At 42.2% G+C, this 7,356-nt stretch overlaps 1 protein-coding gene across 8 annotated transcripts in view; it reads right to left on the reverse strand.

The window, feature by feature from the left end:
* Positions 1 to 7,356, reverse strand: part of LOC118330510 (suppressor of tumorigenicity 7 protein homolog) — a 45,283-nt gene that overhangs the window by 36,307 nt on the left and 1,620 nt on the right. For 2 of the 8 annotated variants that reach the window (XM_035665066.1, XM_035665064.1), the window contains exon 1: positions 5,196 to 5,333. The exons of 2 other annotated variants lie outside the window; for them this stretch is intronic. The gene's annotated coding sequence lies outside the window, so the exon portion shown is untranslated. Of the gene's footprint in view, positions 1 to 5,195; positions 5,337 to 7,356 lie in introns of those variants that run through there. 4 more of the 8 variants (XM_035665073.1, XM_035665069.1, XM_035665071.1 and 1 more) reach the window with 4 other exon arrangements.

Genomic DNA, 7,356 nt, shown 5'->3' on the forward strand with positions numbered 1-7,356 from the left:
CACACACACACACACACCTGACCATCAGGGAGCCACACAGCATAGTTTCTGTTGTAATCACAACATCATCAGTCAAACCTGACCTGCATAAGCCTGTAAAGTCACTATAGAACATATATATATATATATATGCTATATTATATTTTATATTTTAATCTCATCCTTGCTCTGTAATAGATTGAGATTAACTACAAATATCATAGAAAAATCTTTAAACGGATATATAAAACCTGTGTCTCGGACTGTAACCTTCAGCTCCTTCAATATCTCATGCATAGGCAAAACATACTTAATGTACGGTGGTGTATTTGAATATGTTTCCAGCCACAGGATGCATACACAGTCAGAGAGTATGTGACCCTCTGTATCTGTATGGTATCCACAGGTTGCAGGGAGAAACAGTCAAGACTTGTGTGTACCATTTGCAATCGGCAAATGCAAATCAAAACAATCAACCAAAATAATGAAGAGAGCTCGACAGCTACGAGTTCCACTGGATTAGGCTCAGTGAACTAGCTTAGCGATGTAAACTGACATCTGAGAAGAGACGGTTTGGCATTTTCTGCCTAAAGAAAGACTGAAACAACTCATTTTCTATTGATCGACTGGTCAGGAAAACAAATCATGTTGCATGGCCCAACTCACAATCATTTCCAGAGCTCTAAATCTAAATGATTCAACTTTTTGATACCCTGAAGTGGTTGTAGTGAACATGCTGCAAGTGATAAGTCTCATTATTGATGCGTAGTGTAAAACTTTAATGAAGCCTGGAGCATGGAGCCTTTAAATGGAGTAAGGCGCACACATAACCCAGTAACTGTGCAGCAGTGGTACACGGTGGGCCAGCTTTGAGCGCATGAATGGGTACAGTGGTGAGCCTTTACAACATCCTGCTAACCTAGATAGATGGGAGGTCAGCTGGACGTCCTTGTGTCCCCCACTGTGAATGGGTTGAAGCTAGCTAGCATTCGGATTAGCTCAGCTGCAGAAGAAAGGAGCGTGTACCGACGGAGACCTCTGTTCTTTTGTGTCTCATTCCCAGTCGCCCTCCTCCTCTTCTCCCCGCGTCTTTGTCCTTCATGCACAGGCAAGAGACCCCGTGTCTACTCGTGCTGCACTGCTAAAAAATGGTTTGCCTTACAAAATATTTCAAATATAGAAATTAGCGATATCCCCATCAGGGTTTTTTGGCATTTGGAATCATGTAATCTGAAACACTGAATTAACAGCTGTGGCCTACTTAATCTGACACCCCGTATTTTTCACCAGTTACTTAAAATAATTAAATAGTGAAGGTCCTGGTTCAAGTATTACATTTATAAGCTTAATTTATTGATATGATATGAAGTTTAGATTCACTCAGAACAGACTGCGACTCCTGAAGTGTCACAGGTTACATTTTGGTATACCATCAAGTTACTCACGAAGCTACCACCAGGGACGTTTGTCATTTTCACCGTTAAATACGATCGCCGTCTGCCCTGGCAACTTCTTATGACTAGCAACTAGATGAAGACACTAAAATGTATCACTCTGTTTGTACTACTGCTACACTACCGGTCAATGCAGCTCCTGCCAAAACACCACATGCTTCTATGAGGAAATGTATGCAGTAAATGACTTTGTTTCATTCACAAATTTTAAGGCTGAACAAGAACCCACACAGCACTTCTCCTCTTTTTCTGATCTAAACTAATTGAATAATTGGACATCTGGCAGTACAGAGTGCAGTGCTTCCCCCAACAATCTTTTTCAGCAGCGGTTTTGGAATCCTCCACCAAGAAAATTTGACATTTTGTATTAAATTCTTCATCATTTTGGACCATTATTCTCACCTTATCTGTGTACAAAAAGTGGGAAAACCTCAAACAGAAAAGAAAAAAAAAAAAGAAAAACACCAAAAAAGCTTGCCAATGGTCTCCATATTCATTTTATATGCATTTGGCTTAGGAGCTGGTGCAGCCCGAAACGACCTGGATGCTACACCTAAGCCCTATAAAATGTTACCAGAACAGCAAGTGAACATCATTAGCAGCCCCCTGGTATTAAAGATGGTTTGAAATTTGAGAAAAAACTTCAACTCTGTCGGGAGCTGTGCCTTGTCACTGGGACCAAAGTATCAGGGGACTGAACCAGGTCCCTGATGTGAAAGCGTCCTGAGTCACACACGACCTATGGTTACACACACTGGCACCAGGCCTACTCTCACTGCCACACTGATAATTAGGATGCGGACCTATTGGCGTAACAGTGGTGAAGCCCAGGTGAATGCTGATTGAGTCAGACACTGAGTAATGGAACAATGCTGTCGTTCAATGAATGCTTTACTTAAAACAGTCCTCCTCACCGCCTCTCTACTGTTGAAGTGCATTCATGAGCCATTTATTCCTGAACAATGCACACCTCACCCCGCCCCCGCTTCCATCCCAAAGTACCACCCCGAAAAAGCATCTCCTTCTGGTTGCTAGGCAACTGAAAATAAGCGTGAGAGGAGTGTGGCCATCCTTCGGCAAGAGGAAAAATGAGGAGATGGATAAAAGAGGAGGAGGGCGGTCTATTAGAGAAGGCCAAGCTGAGCTCCTCCACAAGACCTGATGGTAGCGTGTTGACAATGAGGTGAGGAGCAGAAACACCACAAGGAACCAAACTGTTCAATATTCAAATCTTCTGTGTGGCTGGTGTGCATCAGCTACATATCATCCCATCCTTGACTTATGTTACAAACACTGAGCACTGCTTGGTATCAAGCACAGATATTCTAAAGAAAAGATAACAACTGATAGCATATGATGAAGAAGAAGAATCCAGGAAGAAAAGCCCCTTTGCCCTTACACCATTGTGTCTTGCACCTCATAAAATTCACCATTTCCACAGCTTATTAGATTTTAGGAGAAGGCCAGGCTCTCAACATCATGGCAGGTCTCCCCACCGGTGTCTCTGTAGAGTGGACAAACCACCCTAGTGGTCAGATTTAGCATTTAACTGGTGGACGTTTCCTGATCTGATAAAAAATGAATTTAAAGCACTCAAAGCCAGCTGGTGTGAGAAATGGATTGTGCCCACCACATGCAGACAACAGCAGGGACTGGCCGTCTTTTGACAACTACACAATCATCCCCTCCGTTTCCCATTCAGAGGAATCGGAGTCTACCACAAAAGGATGGTCGGTGAGGCTTTGATTACCTCCACTGGGTCACAATTCAAACACAGCGGCATCATTCAGCTAACTGGGTCAGGAATGCTGTGACTGCCACTGCTGACACCAACTGGTCAGAACAGGGAACTGTGTTTCTCCAGCCAGAGCTGCTATTATTAGTCCACTGATGCATGAACAACTAATGAAATCCATTGAATTACAGTCTGCTGGTCTGATAGAGACATTTTATCAGGAATGTTGAAACAGTAAATCAACACCACCAACTGGATCAAACGTATATATATATTATAGCTGAAACTCTAGACTAAATTTCCTTTTATAAAAAAATGTGCTATCACAGCAATAGAACTGCATTAGGGTACTTTGGGCCTGACCAATATTCCCTGCACCATCAATACATGGGTTCAAAGACAGGAACCCACTGAAGTGTATGCACAAAGGGAAAATCATTTAATATGAGACAGGGCAGTGGGCTTCTTCTGCAGCAGTTCTTTTGAATGGGAGAACTAATCTGAAGAGGTCCAGACAAGCTAAGCTCTGTCGGGGCGGATGATGCAGGAAGGATGAATTCATTTCTTCTAAATCCCTATCCAAGATACATCCAAGTACAGTCCGCCCCACCCTGTGACAAATTCAAGTCAAAAGGAGTTTTCTCGGTTCACTGGGATACCTTCTGATTTAAATACTGGGAGAAATATCGATCATATTTACCTGATCTAAAAAAAGATCACCAATTACAGTTATACGTTTAGTTTGGGAAAGCACAAGCTGACTGATTTACCAAGTTCAGTAACTGCTGCTGTGCTGTATTTTGCAATTTCAAACAGCAGAGTTTCCCTTCCCCTTTTCCCAACGTGATGTACTAACAATGTACTATGAGACCACTCTTGAACCAAAAGATGTAGTGATCCCATATACTGGACCAGTCCTTTGAAGTGCAGTGTTCCTCAGGTTGAGCCTGAAAGACATGCCAACTAGTGTTGGGACGATTGCAATGACAACATTCAGATAAGTTGATCATGGTGAATTTACATTACTATGATTATGAATAACCTCACGAGTGACTTGAAAAAGCTGTCTAGCTTGCTAACCTTCAGTCCAATATTGATTTCCTGATATATTTTGAACTGCCACAAGGAGGAGCCTGTATGTTTCCAGCCAATCCAAAATCTTAAACCTGTTATATACTGCTATATCCTATTTGCTAAAATGGAGTTTATGACCTATACTGCAGCCAGCCACCAGGGGCAGTCCAGATGTTATGGTTTCCTTAGGGGAGCTGTCAGGTCGTCAATCTATATATACATTCAATATTCTGGACCATTCATTTGGTAGCATTTCCGTACAGATGAGTTTCCCTATTAATCGTGTATTACATACACTAAAAACACTTCTACGACCAGCTACAGCACAGAAAATACAAGCTTAAGTCAAACATGTAATCAAGTCCTATTATATAAAACCTAATTTGCCCTAATTGTGATGACATGTAATGGAACACACCTGACTGTGTGCGGTATTATACCGATTCTTGTTAGTTGTATCATACAGTTTGCATAGATTCAAATATGTGCAGGCAGTCAAACCTGGAGAATCTTAAATGCATTTAAATAAAAGTCACTGGGCATGTCATTCATCAAACTGTCTCTGTATGCAAAGTAGGAAGCCACAATGAGGAACAGAGGGTGGGGAAATAACAACCGCCCGAATGTGCCTGTAAGCCTCGTCTGATTAACCCTTCTCTTCGTCATCTAACCAACAAGATGATGAGACTGAAATCTCCCGCACATAAACACTGCGAAACACTTGTTATCTAAAATGTGTTTCCGTTTACATAGAACACACTCAGATGACAACGATGGCACAAAATGTTAGAAATCTTCCTCTTACTAAGCTGCAGCCGCTTTTGCACAGTCCACATCTCAACTTTGTCCAAGCATTAAAACATCCTTTTAAGTTTCTAAGTCTCTAAGCTTCTCCTTATCTACCTCTCATCCTTACAGATTTAGTGAGTGGAATCAATATTGGATAGTTTTACCTGGATTCACCTCATCACTTCACGAGCAGAGTTGTTTTCGATATATTTCATGCAGTCAGAATGTCTGCGTAGCAGCCGTGACCTTTCTTTCCCTCGCTTGGCCAGAGCCCTCCCTGGCACGGCAGGACAGATATTAACAGAACCAGCTGTGAGGGATTTGGAGTGTTTGCTTTGAATGACCACTTTGGGTGATTCGAGGTGCAGGGGTGTAAAGGGTGAGGGGTTCTGATGTGGATGTGTCTGGGCACAGGTGATTAAATGCAGACAAACAGTGGACAAATAACAGACTTCGATTGTGGACGTCTCTGCAGGCAGGACAGGGCAGTGTGCCCCGTCTAAGGTAGGGCAAACATTTCTGGTCTGAGATCACATTACCAAAGCCGTGCACAGGTTCTAAATAAAGGCTCCCGACCGGTCTGATCTGGCTTTGTGGTGAATGTGTACCGTGTCTGTGTGTGTCATATCATTCAGCTAACTTAAGAATTCCTTTACATTCCTCACTATTCGAAATCACAGCCTTTTGTAACACATACAATACGTCAGTGTTCAGCGTGATGTATGGAAATGTTACGTCTCACTGCAATGTGACATCAAATAAATCTGCCGTTACTTTTCTGGGCTTATTTACTCACACTGATCACAGTATAGAGGCTTCACTACCCCATCCCAGGCTGACAAAGCTAGAATCTTTTTGCAGTACAAAAGTGTGTAGGGAAAAAACCCAGTCTTCAAAGAGATTTTATTTCTGATGCATGAATGAATTCTCTGGGGAATATGGAGCCTGGGAAAAATGCCCTGCAGTATCTATCTGAACCCAAAAACAAGTTATCATTAGTGGTCTTCAAGGCAGCGCCTGGCAGCATTCTCCACAGAAACACATCATATGCCATTTCTTCAATTTGAGCACTGCTCTAATGGTCACTGAGGGCTGGCTGTTGATATGGTATCACAAAAGGACCGTAAACCTCTCTTTACACTATGACCTTTTGAGTTTGAGGCTGTGCGTCAAATTATAATGTCTATTTCACAGGACAGGAGTGATCTTTTTTTGGCAACTGAGCCACAAACAGCTTATTGCTGAGTTCAGCAATCTATACAATATACTTAGCTCAGTCTCCAACTTACATGATCTTCAAGTGGATGATCACACTTACGCAAAACACCAACTCTGCACTGTAAGCATACAGGATGCAGACGTACTGTTGAAGCCATTCGATAAATCTATATCAAGGCAAATCAGGGGTTTGTTGATATGGATGATGAAGCACTTTCTAACTCGGAGAGCACAAACACAGCATGATGCAGGCCTGTGTGAGCCATCATGAGTCCATCAAAACCCAAAGGACAGTCAAAAACTGCCAAGATAGCTTAGGTCTGCTGAAACTACATGGTAATAATGCTGATGCACAGAGTGTTATAAAAAGGTACAGCACCATTTGTCCACTCTTCAAAGACTCAGTGATTTAATCCAATCCTCAGTGTGTTTTAAACACTTTTCTAGCTTTTGGTAATCAATGCACTCTGGGCCAACTTTGTAGATGTATAATTTAGCTTAGTAGCATGATTAATAAGCCAAACAGATGGCATCAATTTGAGCAGAAGCACTTTTAGCTATCTTTAAAACAGAGATCCTGCAATACTGCCGTAAAGAAGCCCCATTCTGTGTTAGTACAGTTTATACAGAAAGGCGCAATAACAGTGCAACATCCCCGCCTTGGACAGGCTGTATAAAAAAGGGGCTTCTATTGCTTTTGCCACCAAAAGTTTTTGCCTGCAACAAGACCAAGCAGCTTCTCGGGGGGGGGGGGGGGGATGTTGCCAAAAGCTACTAAATCAAGTTGAGAGAAAGTGGATCCTGAAACAGGGGGAATCCCACAGATCAAAGATCAACTTGTTTGTGGTAAAGGGGAAAAGGGGAACTAGTGTTAATGAGGAAGCTATAGTATTTTATCATTTGTTACTCTCAGTTTAATGTCTGTAGTGTAACATAAGGTAAATCAGAGTGCCGGAGCAGGTCTGCTTTTTACGCTCCATCCAACATCCCACTAGAAAGTAACCTGCAATAATATTTGCAGCAGCGAGCGATTGTCTGCATGTCAATAGTCAAATCTGATATGGGAGGCCATGCTGAAACTAAACACAGCCAAGGTCAAAAACACTT

The sequence above is a fragment of the Morone saxatilis genome, unplaced genomic scaffold, assembly GCF_004916995.1.
Source record: "Morone saxatilis isolate NCDOM2014 unplaced genomic scaffold, NCSU_SB_2.0 Contig2, whole genome shotgun sequence".
Taxonomy (NCBI): Eukaryota; Metazoa; Chordata; class Actinopteri; family Moronidae; genus Morone; species Morone saxatilis.